The 17,879-nt window shown below is 44.0% G+C and overlaps 1 long non-coding RNA gene across 1 annotated transcript in view; it reads left to right on the plus strand.

Moving 5' to 3' along the window:
* The window catches only part of LOC146835098 (uncharacterized), a 637,707-nt gene extending 620,115 nt beyond the window's left edge, over nt 1-17,592 (plus strand). Inside the window, exon 7 of the long non-coding RNA XR_014960382.1 lies at nt 16,782-17,592. This is a non-coding gene — a long non-coding RNA (uncharacterized LOC146835098). The remainder of the gene's footprint in view (nt 1-16,781) is intronic.
* Nucleotides 17,593-17,879: the final 287 nt, after the last annotated feature.

Below are 17,879 nucleotides of genomic sequence, written 5' to 3' on the forward strand. Positions count from 1 at the left end.
AGGGTTCGGGTGCCAAAGTCTCCAAGCATCCTCGATGCCTTGAGCAGCGGCCCAGCTCGATAGGAGATTAGAGTGCATAATTCTAGAGGTTGAGGGGGCCTTAGCAGTGTCAAGGTCGGGGTCCATAACAGCATTGAAGTCACCCCCAATGATGGTCTTCCCTTGGGGCAAAGCAGCAACCAGGGTGGCTAGATGCTGAAGTGTGGAGGTCAGCAGGAAGGGGGGAGAGTATACAGTAAGCAGGTTCAGAGGTCGGTACCCAAGGCTCCCCTCCAAGAGGACGAAGCAGCCCTGAGGATCATGAGTCACCCCAGGCACCACGTATGGTAGGGCACGGTGCACCAGGAAGGCCACCCCTCTCGAGCACCGAGTAAAACCAGAGTGCCAGACTCCGCCATAGCATATGGCGCCAGAAAAGGACAGTGATTTCCTACCAGGTGGTTTTCTTGGTGCAGCAGAATGTCTACGGTGTGGCGCTGGTCATATCGAAGGACCGCTGTGCACTTGACCTTATCTAGTAAGCTATTAACATTCCATTCCAGGACATTATGTGGAGCAATGCCGCCCGGCATACTTGTCAGACATAGGGAGAGTCGACAGACAATCAGTCTTCTAGTGTGGTTGGTAGGTGTGGATGAAGTGGTGTATTTGTACGAGGTAGTGGGTGCAACTCTACAGTGCTGGATTTCAACGCGCTTGCTCTGCTGATGGAAAGGAATGTTAGTGCATTAAACAGAGAAAACAACCAAAGAACCGGGACAATGGTCCCTCCCCCCCAATCCCATTCCCTCCCTCTCCCTATACTTCAGGAACAGAAGCATCTGTCGCCCTAACTAGGAAACACAAGGAAGACCAAACTAAAACGCTTGGGAATGGAGAATTGTGGAGGACCTTCCTCAGAGCAGGATGTTCAACGGCAATGTCCATCGGGAAGTAGAGCGCTGTAAGTTGATGTGCAGCCTCAAGAGTGCAGGACTGGTCGCAGCAAGAAGGTCCTGGCAGGCTCAGGAAGGCCCCGTGGGGAGAACCGGGCTACAGGAGAGGTCTGTGTCCACCAGATCCAACAGCGATGGGCGGGGCGAGGCATTCCTGGGGTCCGAGCGGCCTGAAGAGCCAGTCCTCCGCCCAGCACGGGGATCTTCCGGGGGTGTTCTGGATACTGACGAGAGGGGTACAATGGTGAGTCTGAACGAGTCCGTCTTTGGTCCCATCTCCTGCGAGAGCGGTGATGCTGTGGTTGAGGGGCAGGAATGACGCGGCGGGAACCTCCAGCATCACCAGGGGATGATGGACTGCGAGTGTTGAGTCGTGTGGGGGCCGGTGGCATAACGAAACTTGAGGGGGCCCCCCTGCAAAGCACATGGAGGGGGCCTCCCTAGCGGCCCGGCCCACCACCTACAGTATATCATCTCGACATCTCAATCCAGCAATTCCTCAGTTTAAATTCACAAGTGGTAGAAGTACCGCGTTTATCACAGATAGGTATATATACACATTGCTCCTCGTAGAATGCTCTGAGGCATTTGACAAAGGCAGCTCCAAGATTTGGGGGGGGGCGAATGGCCAAACTGACAGAATGTCTTTCAGGAATAACTAATACATGACTGAGACATACTGAGAAATGAGAGCACAGCAAACATTATATCAGCCAAACTTAAAGTCACATTAAAGACTTTAGTATGTCACTGATGACGTAAAATAGGATTTAGTACGACAATGATCAACTAAAGTAGATAAACAAGTTAAAGCGGTAAGCGAATTAAGGAAGCCCCGATGTGAGATTAGACAACCACAAGTAGAAATACTAAAAGGTAGATATAGTTTGGAAAGGCTTTCATTTTGCTTGTAGATTGATCTATTGATTTATAGTATATGCGGGCAAATTTCCTTCAGGTGTATGACCGGCATGAGATGGAGAGTGGGTGAAGAATGTACCGCTCTACACTATGTTTTACTTTTAATGCCGGCCGGGCCCCAATCGCCCCACCATGATGACCTCCCTGATTCCAAATTATCCGATTACCACCCCGCCACCCACTGAAACTCCGATGTTCCTTAGGGGTGGGACAAGGTGGATGATCCCTCATGGTCAAGGGCCCATGCTGACCGAGAGCTTACCACAGCAAATCCAGGACTGGATTCAAATGCGAAACCCAGTGAGGAAACTTGTAGGACCGAGGTGACTGCACACATTTTTGATATAGCTCGCACATGCCATGGAAGATGCCGCAAGACACTTAATATCTGCACGCCCTTTGTGAGAATAGGGAAGCGTAATGCCGTAATGTAATGGGGGACATTTAAATCCCACCAACCCACATGCTACTCGAATAGAGAGGGCTGGCAATAGAAGCTAAATGGGGAACGACCTAATACTATTTCTTTGGCAATTCCAAAGAACTGGTGTAAAAACCACACACTTGCAGACAAAATTGCCCTGGCAACAATCATTAATGGATATGGATGAGCAACAGCCAGTGAGAGCAATATGGCCGCATTATAAGAATGCTCACAATTATGCAGGCGCGAGCGTCATTGCTGTGCCAATATCGGACACTTTTGTGTAACCATTTTCGAGTCAAATGCTACACATTTGTCTTTTGTATTTTTATTCACCCCTTAGCCATCCACAAGTCGTAACCCATCCAACTAAACCACCCAAATGACCCATCCACCCACCCACCCACTTATCCGACCCCATCTATTCATCCATCCGAACCCTTCATCCACCAAACTATCCATCAAACTAGCAAAACCCATCCATCTATTCACCCAACCAGCCATTCAGCCAACCTAAAACATCAACCCAACCGTTCATCCATCCCCACCCATCCATCCTCTTGCATCGAACCACATATCAAACCAAGACCTTCTGTCCATATTACCATCCATTTATTCACTCATCTACCCACCCATATCTCTGGATACAAGCTGTGAGCAAGGGATAAGCCTTTCGCAGGCACAATAGAAAACTGGGAGCCTAGTTTTTATTCCACCCCATGCCTGATTCTTCCACTACACACTCCCACCCTGCCTCTTAGCTCACAGCTGGGATTATTTTTATCACGATTCATGCTTTTATCACTGCTGCGGCCGTATCCTTCTCTTCCTGCTTCTTTCTCCATTGCCTGCCTTTCTCTCTATTGCACTAGGTCAATCTTTGGAAAGGAAAAATCATTCTGGATGCCAAAATATTGAATGCCCGAGTCTACAACATGCATCCACCAGCACAAATTAAGCATGTTTGCCTGAGAAACGACTGACTCTGTCCCGACCCTCACAAGCTTTCAGAGACACTAATCTTTTCAGAAAATGTCCCAGTTTTGAGACAGGCCAGCCCGCAGCTGATCTCTGCTTATTCTTAGGCCTTAGTATTACTTCCTTGATGTTTTTGTAACACAAATTTCACTTATCAATTGGGAAAATCTGACTATACCACCTGTGTAACTAGGTAAGTGTTTCTGCTTTCAAGGGGACAGGCAAAGGCTTGAGTAGTGTCCCACCGTCGACAATCGAAGTGATATTACGCTACCCATTAGCTGCTACATTGATGTAAAACCCCCCAAAATGAAAACTTAAAAAAATATATTTGATCTGTTAAATGAGCATCTGTCCTTTCATGTCTAGTGTTCTGCAGACCTTCAAGAAGGTGTGACACCATGAAGTCCTCTTGCTGACATGCCCCAGACTGGCCCAACATGTCTTTGTGCCCACGACTACAGCCGTAGGCCCCTGTGGAGTATGTAGGGATGACCCTCTCTTTCTATAGGTCACAAATGCCACAGGAATTGTCTATTAGCTGATGGATTTTATAGATCCCCAAAGAAAGAACCCCATTGCGGCCAACACTTGCCAAAACTGCTTTGGCCACCATACATCCTTCTTCATGGCCAAGGCTGTCACACTCATCCACAGCGCAACTGTTATGCGCTGTAGAAGTGGCACTGATAATCATCAAATGGGGTCTGGCAGCACACACTACCATGTCGAAGTCATATACACATCATACGGAGACCTGACAAACTGATCTACTGAAAAACTCTAAAAAATAAATAAAATCCTTCATTGTTGGATGTAGACACAAAGATTTGACCAATACATCAAAGTTACTCACACAACACTCTGCAAGAACACCACTGATGTTAAAGAAAAGGACATGAAGGCCAACATAAACAATAAATAAAAAACACAAGCCTTACACTACTGCCTAGGTGGGCATAAGGCACTTCTAATTTTTTCTAACTGTAGCGTCTTTAATGTACTTGTTTGCCGCACTTCACAACGAGGAACACGGCACTTTAGGTGGGGCGAACCCAGTACTTTCCAACATGACGGCATTCATTTAGTCGGTAGCGGCACTTTACAGATAGAGCTGGCACTTTCATGTAACTACATTGGCTCTTCCCTGCTAGTATGGCCTGCAAAATCCCCTCTGTCCTGAATGAGTTAACGGTGACGTGATAACAGCAGCTACAAACGCAGTAACTCACCCAAAACTACAAAGAATAAATCAGCCAAATTACCAGCAATTGACAACCAAAACCTGTAACCGCACCAATGGGACAGTGATAGCAGTTCGCATCCACAGCTACATCACATTTAAAGGGACACCGCCTGCTTCACCCCTTCAAGCACTTTCAATGGCATAGTAGCAGCACTTAGCATCTAGAACAGTGCATCACGTTTAAAGGGACAGTGCGCACTTGACGCTTAGCACACGTTTAACAGGTTACCCCGGGCACATCTCAACATACCTGCAATGCTTTCCACGGACCGGCAGAAGCACTTTTCTGAAGAATTTGATTACATTTAGTGGGGCAGAGGCAGAGCCAGCAGTCTCAGCAGGCATCCACCACTGCTGATGGGGCAGTACGAATGATGCCGATCTCTACGAGTCTGCTGCACGTGCAGTGGAATAGTGAAAACACAAACAGATCTAATAGCATCTTCTAGGACACGAAGCAGCACTTCTCAACGGAACTTTATGGGACTGTATCAATACATCCAACCCGACTCCACAGCATTTCGGGTGACAGCATAGAAAAATCCCATAGCATTTCATGGGACAGTACACAAACGTATCCCAGAACATTACATAGGCACTACAAAGAGAACCCGGAACATTCCATGGGGCAGTACAAACAGATCCCTGAGCATTCCATGGGACAGTAGCACCAACAGACCTAATAGCATTCCACGGGGCAGTACAAACAGATCCCTGAGCATTTCATAGGGCAGTAGCACCAACAGAACCAACACCATTCCATGGGGCAGTAAAAACAGATCCCTGAGCATTCCATGGGGCAGTAGCACCAACAGACCTAAGAGCATTCCACGGGGCAGTACAAACAGATCCCTGAGCATTCCACAGGGCAGTAGCACCAACAGAACTAACACCATTCTATGGGGCAGTAAAACCAGATCCCTGAGCATTCCACGGGACAGTAGCACCAACAGACCTAAGAGCATTCCACGGGGCAGTAAAAACAGATACCTGAGCATTCCACAGGGCAGTAGCACCAACAGAACTAACACCATTCTATGGGGCAGTAAAACCAGATCCCTGAGCATTCCACGGGGCAGTTACCACCAGACCTAAGAGCATTCCACTGAGCAGTAGCACTAACAGATCTAAAAGCATTCCATGGGGCAGTACAAACATATCCCTGAGCATTCCATGGGGCAGTACAAACATATCCCTGAGCATCCCATGGGGCAGTACAAACATATCCCTGAGCATTTTATGGGGCAGTACAAACAGTTCCCAGAACATTTCTTTGGACAGTACCGACAGATTCCCAAAAATTTCATGTGGCAGTACAAACAGATCCAAACAAATTAGAAAGTCCCAAACATTTCAAGGGATAATATAGGCACACCCAAACAGATCTCAGACAATTTCATAGGACAGAACCGCATTTCTAAAAAGACACACAGTATTTCAATGAGAAGTGCATACACAAATCGGACAGTACATACATAAATCCGTGCAGACCTCGTAACATTTCATAGGCAGTACATACAGGTCCTAAAGCATTTCATGGACAGTGGCGACACTTCTGAACAGTACCCCATAGCGCCTAAAAGGAGAGTGCAGCACTTCTCAAGGGACACCAGGGCGTTAAATGGACAGTACCAACACTTCTAGCCAGATCACCACAAGGGACAGTGCCAGCCACGAGCAAACCTTCCGCATAGTCAGTCCCCCTCTCCGCCCCATGCAGAAAGATCACTGGGTTAACACACCTACTTACAGAGATCCCTGTAAATGCACATCCCAGGCCTGTAACTCTGAGGGCCCCCATCCCCATCATTTTTCCGGACCCGGCTCTGACTGAAGAGAAACAATGTACGTTGTTACTTTGTTTCTCTTCAGTCCTGGGTCCTGCGAGGAGCTCAGAGCAGACTGCAGACTGCAGCTGCTTCAGAGCAAGAGACATACAGCTCTCTACCGATGAGCTGAGGGGGCCCCCTTCAGATACTGAAGACTGGGGGCCCCCCCACACCGCGGGGGCTGCGGGGGTCTTTGTTACGCCCCTGTGTGGGGCATTCCTCCATTACCCATGCCCAGGCCTCCTCAGGGGAATCAAAGAAGAGGGTCTTGTTCTGAAACACGACCCAGAGGCAGGCCAGGAAGAGGAGCCTATATTGGAGGTTGAGGGCACGCATGTTTTGCTTAACCTCACCAAACAAGCGACGTTGGCCCTGAACCTCTTGAGTTTAGTCTGGGAAAACCATGATCATTTGACCCTCATATTGGAGGCGCCACTGTTCGCTGGCTTCGGCCAGAATGGAGTCCCAGTCCCCGAAGTTTAGGATCCGCAGTATTATCATTCTATGGGGTGTGCCCGGTGGTGGCTTGGGTGCAAGAGAATGATGCACGCGCTCCACCGCGAGCCACTGGAAGAGGGAACCTTCAGGCATCCATGAGCGCAGCCAAGCTCAGCGAAGTCAGCTGCTCCTGCCCTGTTCCGAGCCTCCGAAAACCCTACCAGGCGGAGGTTGTTTCGCCGGGACCTGTTTTCGGCATTTTCGGCCCGTTGATGGAGCTCTTGGGTATGCGTCTGGAGGCGAGCAACTTGGTCCTTGAGTTGGTGACATCATCCTCTAGGGTGGATAAGCGGGATTCCGACTCCTTAATCCAGGAAGTAGCTATGCAGAGGTCTTGCCGGATAAGGGTCATATCGACCCGGACTTCTGCAATCTTGCCCTCCACCGAGGCATGCGAGGTGTGAATGGCTTGAAGGATAGTGGTCAAGTCTGTAGCGGAGGGGGTGTTTGTATCCGCGGTTCCTCTGGTCACCCCAGGGTCCGTAGTTGTGAATCTGTCCACTTTGGTCTGCGTGGCTGGGGTTTTGGGGCCCCAATCTCTACCCATGGTGTGTACTGAGCAGGGCGGGAGAGCCAAGCGGCCCTCAGGCAGTCAGGCGGGGGGAAGAGAGAATGAGAAAGGAAGGATGTGGAGAGAGGAGAGAGCACTACCTGCCCCCTCGCCGCCCAAGAATCCAAGTGGGGAGATCCCTGAATCAGGCCAGAGCAGGGTGAGGGGCAACGTTGGCAGCCAGAGGAGAGGCAGGGCCCGCACCCTTCGCCATCTGCCGCGAAGGCCGAATCCCTTCAGGAGGCGCCTTTCAGTCACAGACCACAATCACACACCCTCGGATCCACAGCAGCCGCAGGGGAGGGGGCGAATCACAAGCCCTCACCGCCGTCCAAGCTAGCAGTCCATAGGGTCGAGTCCTCAGACTCCACACCAGCAAGAGATGCAGCTACTCCCACTCCCTTCTCCGGCGGGGCCCCAGCAGCAGCACATGTGCCAGGTCTTTGAGGGTATCAGCAGGGTCCCTGGAATGAATGGCCAGTGATCCACCACCGGGGCCACAGGAGCCAGGCAGGGGGGTGTGTGTGGAGTGGGTTCTCCCCTGGACGCCGCTCCAATCACAGCTCGTGACCCGCTCCACTCCCTCTCCAGGCGGTCCTCACACCAGAGGTGGGTCCAAAGCCTTCAGGTCAGCAGCATGTACTCAATTATGGGGCCCAGCGGGGACCAAAGCAGTACCGCGGTTCAGGGCAGGTAAGTGGGAGTGGTGGAGGGGGTCCAGAACCCCGCGCTGCACGACCCAGTAGTCGATTCCACCCTCCCAGCAGGCAGGCAGGCTGCTCAGAGCACATGGGGGCCCCTCTCTGCGCAGTCGCAGCCCCCCCTATCGCCAGTGCACTCACTGGGTCTACAAGCCTGTGCACATCGGGTGTCGGACGGCCTCTCTTGGAAGATGGGGGAAACCACAGGTCGCCGGCTGCAGCCGGATCTTAGTTGGCAGCAGACGTCTTCCCTGCCGCCCGAAATGGCGGCTGCCACACGGAAGCCAACGGACCAGACTCAGTCGTCTCAGGCCGCCTCTGCTCACACACGGGCCACGCACCAGGCAGGCCGGGCCTCACGCCAGGGGCTAGGCAGGGAAGCGACGGCAACAGGCTGCCAAGGCAGGGTCAGGGCCAACCAGGACAGGGAGCCTCAGGCGGGCGTCAGGTGGTGGCCGGGTGCCAGCTCGATCAAAGGAGGCCCACAGTGCGCCTGAGGCTGGTGCCTCGCCTTAGCTCCACAGGCCACTACTGCAATCACGACCACGAGGATAGGGATCTGGGCAGCACGCTCTGGGGAGTGTGTGTGCCGCGATTCAGGGCACATAGACGGCCATCTTGTAGGTGAGAGCACCTTGTCGGCGCCTATCTCAGAATCGCAGGGCCACGGGACGTTCTCGAGCTGGAAATCGATGTTCGACGATGCGGTGATGAGATGGCACCGGGCTGCGAGGCTGGATGAGTGCAAGGACGGGCGTATGACGGAGGGGCCCAGGAGCACTCTTAAAGTGCGACCGCCATCTTGACGCGTCAAGCCACGCCCCCTGTTAATATTTTTATGATTATGTTATTTTGTATTCGTATGTTTCTTTATTATATTAAAATATTTGTGTATGTAATAGAGATTTGTTTTGTTTAAATCAATTAGGTTATTGTTGGTTTTTATAGTTATTCATGCAATTCTTACTTATCAGTCTAAAAAATAATGTATTGCACATTTATTTTAGTTTCCAGGTGGTTATTTAAGATTTGTTTTATTATTATTTATAAATACACATTCATAAAAATATGTGTTTTTGAGTATTTGGTATCACTTACATTGTGATGTTGTTCAGTGTGTTGGTTTTATAATTGGGTTCTTGCTATTGAATCTAGATATGATAGATGGCTGTTAGCAACATTATTATTTTGCTTGCTAAAATTTGATGTATTTCTTTAGTTTGTTTAGATACTTTTGATTTGATTAGGGTATGCATTGCTCCATTCTTAGTTCCTGGTAGCTTTGCTCTTTTTTGGAGTATTTCTAAAAATTGGTTTATAGTAGAGTGGCTTCTTCCAAGTGTTCCTTGAAGGGAACTGTGTCACCCTTCCACTGCATTATTTGTCTTTTCTTCTTGAGACATGGTGCTATCATAGACTTTCCACCATGGAATGTGATACTTAGGTTGGTGTGATGATTTTGTGAGAGTTTTAGTTGTTAATGTCTTGTTTTATTTGTGTTATGTTAGTACTTCACTGAAGTAGCATAAATTATAATTCTTCTTTCATTAGTATGGTTGTCATATAAGTAGGTGTCATTTTAATGTGTGGTTAGCAAATGTTGGGGCATGTCTAGTTCTTCATATCTTGTAGGTGCTACTGCTGTTTCCCTAGATGTTATATGTGTCCTGATACATTAATCTTTTTAGATTTGGTATCGCACGGAGTTGGCCTGTTTCGTGGTCATGACTGTTTTGAATAATATTTTCAGTATTATTCTGTTGGCTTGTGTACGCTTGCACTGGCTTCTTTCAGATCCTGTTTGGCATCCCTCACTTCTATTTTTGTAATCTTAGGGGGATGACTTTGTTCCCTAACATTTTCAACAATGTCATTTTAGTAGTATCCCTGCCATACCAAAGCACATCAGTAACACATGTTGCATTTTCAGTTTCTTCAGTGTTGGTGCTCTGCTTACTATAGATATATCCCCTATTCCAAAGTAAAAGCTTCCCTATTTGGGATATGATGTATGTTGCTATTCTAACATTTTATCTGTGAGTTTTGGGATCTAGGGACATATGTATGAATAAGCCCTTTTGCGATTTCTTAATAGCGATTTTTAGCAAATTTTTATTAAGGAATCGCAAAATGCTATGTATGTAGGAATCACAATAATAATTGTGATTCCTTAATATTCCTTAATTGCGAATCGCAAATCGCGATTCGCAATTAAGGAATACCTTCCCATTCATTCCTATGGGCGTAGAGGCCCGTAGGAATGAATGGGAAGACATTCTCAATTTGCGATTACCAATTAGAAAATCGCACATTAAGAATGCGATTTCAAGGTTGCAAGGGTGTCATAAGGACTAAGGGCATGTATGTGTGCCACGTGGCACTTTGAAAAAAGCAAAAAAGTGCTTTTTTCAAAGAATTTGCAAATTACCACCAACTGTCAGTTGGTGGTAACTTGCGATTTCTTATGCCAAATTCGCACAACTTAGGTGCTTTCTACATCTCATTTAAGGAATGGTAATTTGCGATTCCTTAAATGCAATCGCAAAATAGAGAATCGCAAATTTTGCGATTCTCTAATTTGCAATGCCCTTTTGGGATGATGCATCCCAAAAGGCCTTTTTCTGTTCGCTAATGGCCCGATTCTCAGAATCGGCCCGTTTGCGAACCGTAAAAGGGCTTGATACATATGCCCCCTAATGATTATATATTAACTATATTAATATGTATTATAGCCACACATTTGTACTTACATTTTGGATAACTTTGAGGAACTTTAGTCCCTCAAAATTTCTAAGTTGAATGGATGCTTGTTTTGGATTTGATGACAGTTGGCGTTTGGAGCAGTCTGAGACAAGGAGATATATTAGTTGTGTAGGGTTATCATGTAGTCATGTTTTTGTTTTGATTGTGTTAAGTTCTGATTTGTAAATAAATTGTTTTTTGTTATAATGTTAATTAGTGCTTTAAAAATAACACATTTCAGTTAGTCTTTCTTGGACTTTTCATTTTCAAATGTCTGTGGCTTTATTTTCTTTTTCCTTTTATCTTCTTGTAGTGGATATACCACTGGTTTGGGATATATGTATAGTACAGTTTTGGTATTTTTAGTTTACATATTTTATTATTTCTTTCAGTTAGTATAAGGTTGCATCTTTTTAAATGTAGCAATCTTCTCATGTGGAGGTATGAGCTCTCAGATTGACGCATACCTGCTGTGGTAGCTTTTTAGGATGCATTTTTTGGATGTTTTTGTGTTCTTAGTTTTTAAATTGGATAGCATTTATATTTCGTAACTGTTTTTAGATATAATTTCATGGATTGTTTGGTGAATAGTTTGATTTTTGTTTAAGATTTATGATTAACTCTAGTGTTTTTATTTTAAATCAAATATATATTTATTTTATTTATGCATATGTATATATATGTGTGTTTGGGTGTGTGTTTAATTTCAGATTGAATATATATATATAGATAATGTCATCTGAAACAACTTTATCAATTTGTTAGTAAATATTTTTGATTGATTGAAGTATATATAAATATATATACATTTATATATATCCATATGCAAACGCTCCCAAGAGTGAAGGCGCCGAACACGGCGTGTTATTTTCCATTCTTTATTGCAAGACTGCGGAGCAAACAGACATCACAGTTACAGCTTAGTGATGTGCCAATATTTCCAAACGCGTTTCGGGCGTTCCTCGCCCTTGGTCTCTGGATCGGCAATGAGGAGGTAAGTCAGGAATAGTTTGCTTCGTACTTGTGATGATCCTTATATGTGCCGCCCTCATGGGCGTATACATCAAGCGCATTGTGGTTTCTGAAGTTCATAAAATCAAGGTTGATTCCTTAGTGGATGCCGCAAAAGTCTCCATAATTCAAAGTAAATACCACAGTGGGTTCCTTAGTGGATGCCGCAAATGTCTCCATAATTCAAAATAAATACCACAGTGGGTGCTGTCAACTCACGAGCCTGATGCTCCGCTTAGTTTTAGTCACTGCAACAGGACACGCCGCTTCCTCTGCACCCTGATATTCAGAGTCCTGGACCCGAACAGTCAGCAGAGGGGCACCTTCGCGATCAGAGCAGGTTGCGACATATCCATATGCAAACGCTCCCAAGATTGAAGGCGCCACACACGGCGTGTTATTTTCCATACATTATTGCAAGACTGCGGAGCAAACAGACATCGCGGTTACAGCTTGGTGATGTGCCAATATTTCCAAACGTGTTTCGGGCGTTCCTCGCCGTTGGTCTCTGAATCGGCAATGAGGAAGTAAGTCAGCAATAGTTTGCATCGCACTCGCGATGATTCTTATATGTCCCGCCCTCATTGGCGTATACATCAAGTGCATTGTGGTTTATGAAGTTCATAAAATCAAGGTTGATTCCTTAGTGGATGCCGCAAAAGGCTTCATAATTCAAAATAAATACCACAGTGGGGCTGTCACCTCACGAGGCTGATGCTCCGCTTACTTTCAGTCACTGCAACAGGACACGCCGCTCCCTCTGCACCTCGATATTCAAGACGCTGGACCCGCACAGTATATAGATATATATATATATATAAACATTGCAATAAATTAAGTCACAATTAAATAGAAAAAAGCAGGGTTACTCTCAACGTCTGTTCCCTTCATGGGGGTCTGTTGTTGTGTGGGTCAGAGAGTCTGGTCAACATTCCTAACCAATTTGATAAATACTCTGTTAACTTATCTTCTCTTCTTGGCTTCTTCATATGTTGGTCATATGGTAAGGCCCACTGAACCCGGTCTTGTTTCCATTGAGCCATCCAAGGAGAGACTGGAAAAATCCAATGCATGGTTAGTCTCCTTTTCCCCCCACAAAGTCCCCAAAAGCTCAGATTTGCAGTTTCATTTTACATTGTTTCCACTTCAGCAGGGCTCCCTATAAATGTTTTAATTTTTCGCCACATTCATACCAGTTATATCATGGAGCACCGTCATCACCTCATACCAAAAATCTGTTATCTTTTGGCATTCCCACTTCATGTGTAGGAAATTGACCTCTCTCCAATCAAATGTAGCACATGCTGACAATCTGCCTTGCTGCACCCAGGCTAGCCTTTGAGGGGTGAGATACGTCTTATGAATATATTCAAAGTCTATCAATTTAAACCTGGCATTCACAGAAATTGTTTTAATTTGGTCACACTCTCTACCCCTATCCGTGTCTGACAAGCCATACTGGCAGTCCTCCGTTCTTTAGCTTTCCGTGTGTCACACCGCCGTCCTGTTCCACTGCAGCATGTAATAGGGTTATAAACATTCTGCTAAAGATTAGATCTAAGATCTTCTGAAGCACCATATGTTCCACAGGGCCTCTGGTAAGCCATTCCAGATGGTTCTTGCCACATGGGCTGTTCTGGCATATTGCAAAAATTGTCTGTTCCCACACCAAAGTGTTCTTGTGCCTGTTCAAATGTAATGAATAGATTATTCACATACAGATGCACTGCCACTCTCTTGCCAGTGGTGAAAGGACATATTCCTGGTAAACACCTGGAACGGTCTAGGGGACCAGATGGGAATTTCCACTGCGAACAGACCTCTTTTGAAATGTGTAACCACTACTATGTGCCAGTTTTGCACCAACTGACACACCAGGTATCTCATGTGTCTTAACCCATGAACCCAACTATAACTTCTTTTCTGGGCCTTTTTCAAAACAACGACCTGTATGAATAGCATAAACAAAAGTCTGATAAGCCCAGCTCACCTATTAACCACTGTAGTTTTAGCGTCTCTAACTTTACTTGGCTGTCCTTCCCTGTTCAGACCAGCTTACCTAATAATCTATTGAGGTAATGGGACATTTTTATTGGACTGGGACGCATTGTTTTTGCAGCACTTATAAACAATGGGAAAAAAACACCAGCTTCGTCACAGAAATACAACCCATTATGGAAAGCGACAATGTCATCCAGAACTCCACCAGTTCATCCTCTACTCTCCCCGCATTTAATGCATATTGTGCTTGCGAACATCTATAAATATACAAACTACAGGGTAAAAATACCATCTTTGCCACAGAAATGAGATCCATTATGGAAAGCTGCAATGTCCTCCAGAAGTTTAGTCCTTGCACTACTCTACCCGCATTTAATGTGCATTAAAAACCCAACTACTGGAATTTGTCCCTTTCTAATTCCAATCCCAAATCCCCAGGGAAGCTCCCCACTATACGTGGTCTCCTAAACATTTATATTTATGCTATATACATTTTTGGGTGTTTTGAAACTTTTGTTTTCATGGTTATTGTTATATTGCATTAGCTTTAATTTAGTTATTATATCTTTTTTCTTTGTTTTTGTCTTTGATAGTGTTGTATTTTAGGTATTGTTATCAATAATATTTTTGTTGTCTATATATATATTTTTTTGAGTTAGTATAGTATCAAGATATTTAGGTTCTCTATAATGTTTAGGCAATATTTTTGCATTTTGCATTTCAATATTGTTTTTCTTGATATAATATCATACAATCGGCTATGCAGGTGGTATTGAGAATTTTATTTAGATATTTGTGACATTTTTGGAAAGTTGGTTGATGGCTTTTTGGGCACATGCAGCTTAAAATATATTTGTTAGCAGCAAATAGGACTTTGGGAGTGCTGGATGGCTGTGATGTCTTCTTCGGTTTGGATTAGCATCAATGGGAATTCAGGCTCAGAGCAACATGGTTGTTTTTGTGTGCTTAGGTCTGTGAGATGCAATTTATATTCCCTTTTAGGACTGGGATATTGTTTTGGATTGTCAGAGGTGTCAACATCAAAAAGGCACTTGCCCTCATACTGTGACTCAGATTTGATAGATTGGATCGCCAAGCTATTATACTAATGTTACAGTGGTTTCTAGGGTGTGGCACAGACGGTGAAAAGAGATACATTTCAGTGTCCTTAAAAATGAGGTATCAATGGCAGGAGTTCTTTTTAAAATAGTCTGTTTATGTTTGTATGTCAATTTTCCACAAGCAAGTCTTCTTTGTAGTCCTCCTGTGGTGTGTGCGGTTGTAATATACCCGCGCTCCATACATGCCTTTTGCACGAGTCACAATGGACGCCCTTAGGTACCGTTTGGTAACAAAATAAAGGACATCAACATCACCGAGCTCAAATTATAAAAACAGAGTTACTCTACTTACACATAGGAAAGAAAAGAGGGTGGGGCAATTCGAATAATGAATAGAACAGCAAAAGAATAGGCAAGCAGAGCCAACCGCAAGGGTTTTTCCAGCCTTAAATGGATGTGCCATTGCTTAATAATAATTATGATAGCACCAACAACAAGAATAAGAATACAACTACTACCACTGCTTTTACTACTACTTCTACTATTACTATTACCAATAATAATGCAACTATTACTACTACCGATAATAATAATACAATTACTGCTAATACTACTACTACTAATAATAATAATAAAAGTAGAAGTACTACTAATATAATATTAATAGCACTACTACTGCTGGTAATAATAATAATTATAATAATACAACTACTACCACTGCTCCTACTACTACTACTACTACTACTACTAATGCTACATTACTACTACTAATAATAATAATACAACTACTACTAATAATAATAATAGTAGAACTGCTAATATAATAATAATAGAACTACTACTACTGCTAGTAATAATAATAATTATTATAATAATTAGTATAATGATAATACAACTCCTACCACTGCTCCTACTACTACTTATACTACTACATAATAATAATGCAACTATTAGTACTACTATTAATAATAATACAACTACTACAAATAATAATAGTAGAACTGCTAATATAATATTAATAGAACTACTACTGCTGGTAATATTAATAATTATAATAATACAACTACTGCCACTGCTCCTCCTCCTACTACTACTACTACTAATGCTACATTACTACTACTAATAATAATAATACAACTACTACTACTACTAATAATAGTAGAACTGCTAATATAATAATAATAGAACTACTACTACTGTTAGTAATAATAATAATTATAATAATAATTAGTATAATGATAATACAACTCCTACCACTGCTCCTACTACTACTTATACTACTACTACATAATAATGCAACTATTACTAGTAATAATAATACAACTACTACTAATAATAATATTAATAGTAGAAGTACTACTAATATAATATTACTAGAACTACTACGACTGCTGGTAATAATAATAATTATAATATTTATAATAATACAACTACTACCACTGCCCCTACTACTACTACTAATAATAATAATGCTACTACTACTACTAATAATAATAATGCTACTATTACTACTAATAATAATGATAATTCAACTACTACTACTAATAATAGTAGAACTGCTAATATAATAATAATAGAACTACTACTACTGCTAGTAATCCTAAACTGGAGCCAAACCTTACCTGTATCAAGGATATTCTTCCAATATGCTTTATGTATGGTAAATAGAATTTGGAGCTTGGTTTTCTCTTGCACTGGGAGCCAGTGGAGCAACATCAATGCTCCTTAAAGTGATCACCCTTCAGAAATATTCAATCAATTTCTGCCTCACAGATTCAGTAATCATTGAAGTCTAGTGTGTACCACATTTCAACCTATTTCATCTGTTTGTGTGACCTAGTCAAGCCACCCCTTTTATGTGACTCATTTTGTCTTCTATTCTAGTCCTTTGAGTCAGCAGTCAGGATGTCCCAGACATTACATTTCAGTAGAAGGCACAGCAGCGGGCTGAACCCACAACGACTCTGCGCACTGCTCAACCCGTCTGGGAACTCTTTTAAAGATGGCGATGCTCTTCCAGTCGGCAGGCTGAAGCTCCCCTCAAAGAATCTAATTTATCATGCCAAACCTTTTGGGGCAGTTCCCCTCTCAGTTGCAGCTCATACTGTTGAATATCCGGAGGCACTCATGTCACTGATGTTCCCCTTTTATTAACACTGTCAGTTCATGGTTGTCATCACCACAGTGCAACATCAGAGGATTTGAAGCCTCATCTTCATCAAAGCCTCTCCATATTACCATAAACACCTACAAGGAACTTCAGAATGAGCATTTTTACCCAGTTAAGACTGTAAGTTCTTTGGGCATTTGCTGTAGGACTCTTGCGTGTTTGGTGTGTGTAGCTCATCTGGTTTTCCTGCTGTGTTGTGGGAGCACAAACCTAGCCCAAAATGGCAGCCAGTGTTTATAATTTGGCTCTTTCTAGTACATTTGACATCAGTAAATAAGAGCAAGGCTCAATGTAAGCGACTTGTGCATCCTATGCTTGCCTAGAGATGTTTTTCTCTCTCTGTATCCATCTTCTCATATCTGCACTCTTTGATAAAGCCCCCCACTATCATCCTCTATGGGTTGTCACCTCTGTATGTTCTTCGGACCTCTCCTAGCTTGTCTCTGGCAATGCAAACTAAGCAAACAGGTTCACAGAAATTGACACACAGTGTTTCTGCTGCCATATTCTTCAGACAATAATTTAGATTGAGGGCATCCCTAAAGTCCCATTGTAGGAGGATTTGCAATACTGACTTGAAGGTTCCTATTGAAGAACATTTTTTAAGAGTTACTATGAGGGAGACATGGTTCAGTCATTGTCACGAGATACGTGTTTGTGAATTACTTACAAGTGAATGAAAAAGATTTTATGAGGTGCACACATGCTACTAGAAGTGTCCCGGCCCTAATGACTAACAGCAAGAGGACAGTTAAGCCAGTGCAAATAAACAGGCTTTAGGTTTTTTTCTGAAAATAGACTCAGGACTAAGA

The sequence above is a fragment of the Triturus cristatus genome, chromosome 4_2 (genome assembly GCF_964204655.1).
Source record: "Triturus cristatus chromosome 4_2, aTriCri1.1, whole genome shotgun sequence".
Taxonomy (NCBI): Eukaryota; Metazoa; Chordata; class Amphibia; order Caudata; family Salamandridae; genus Triturus; species Triturus cristatus.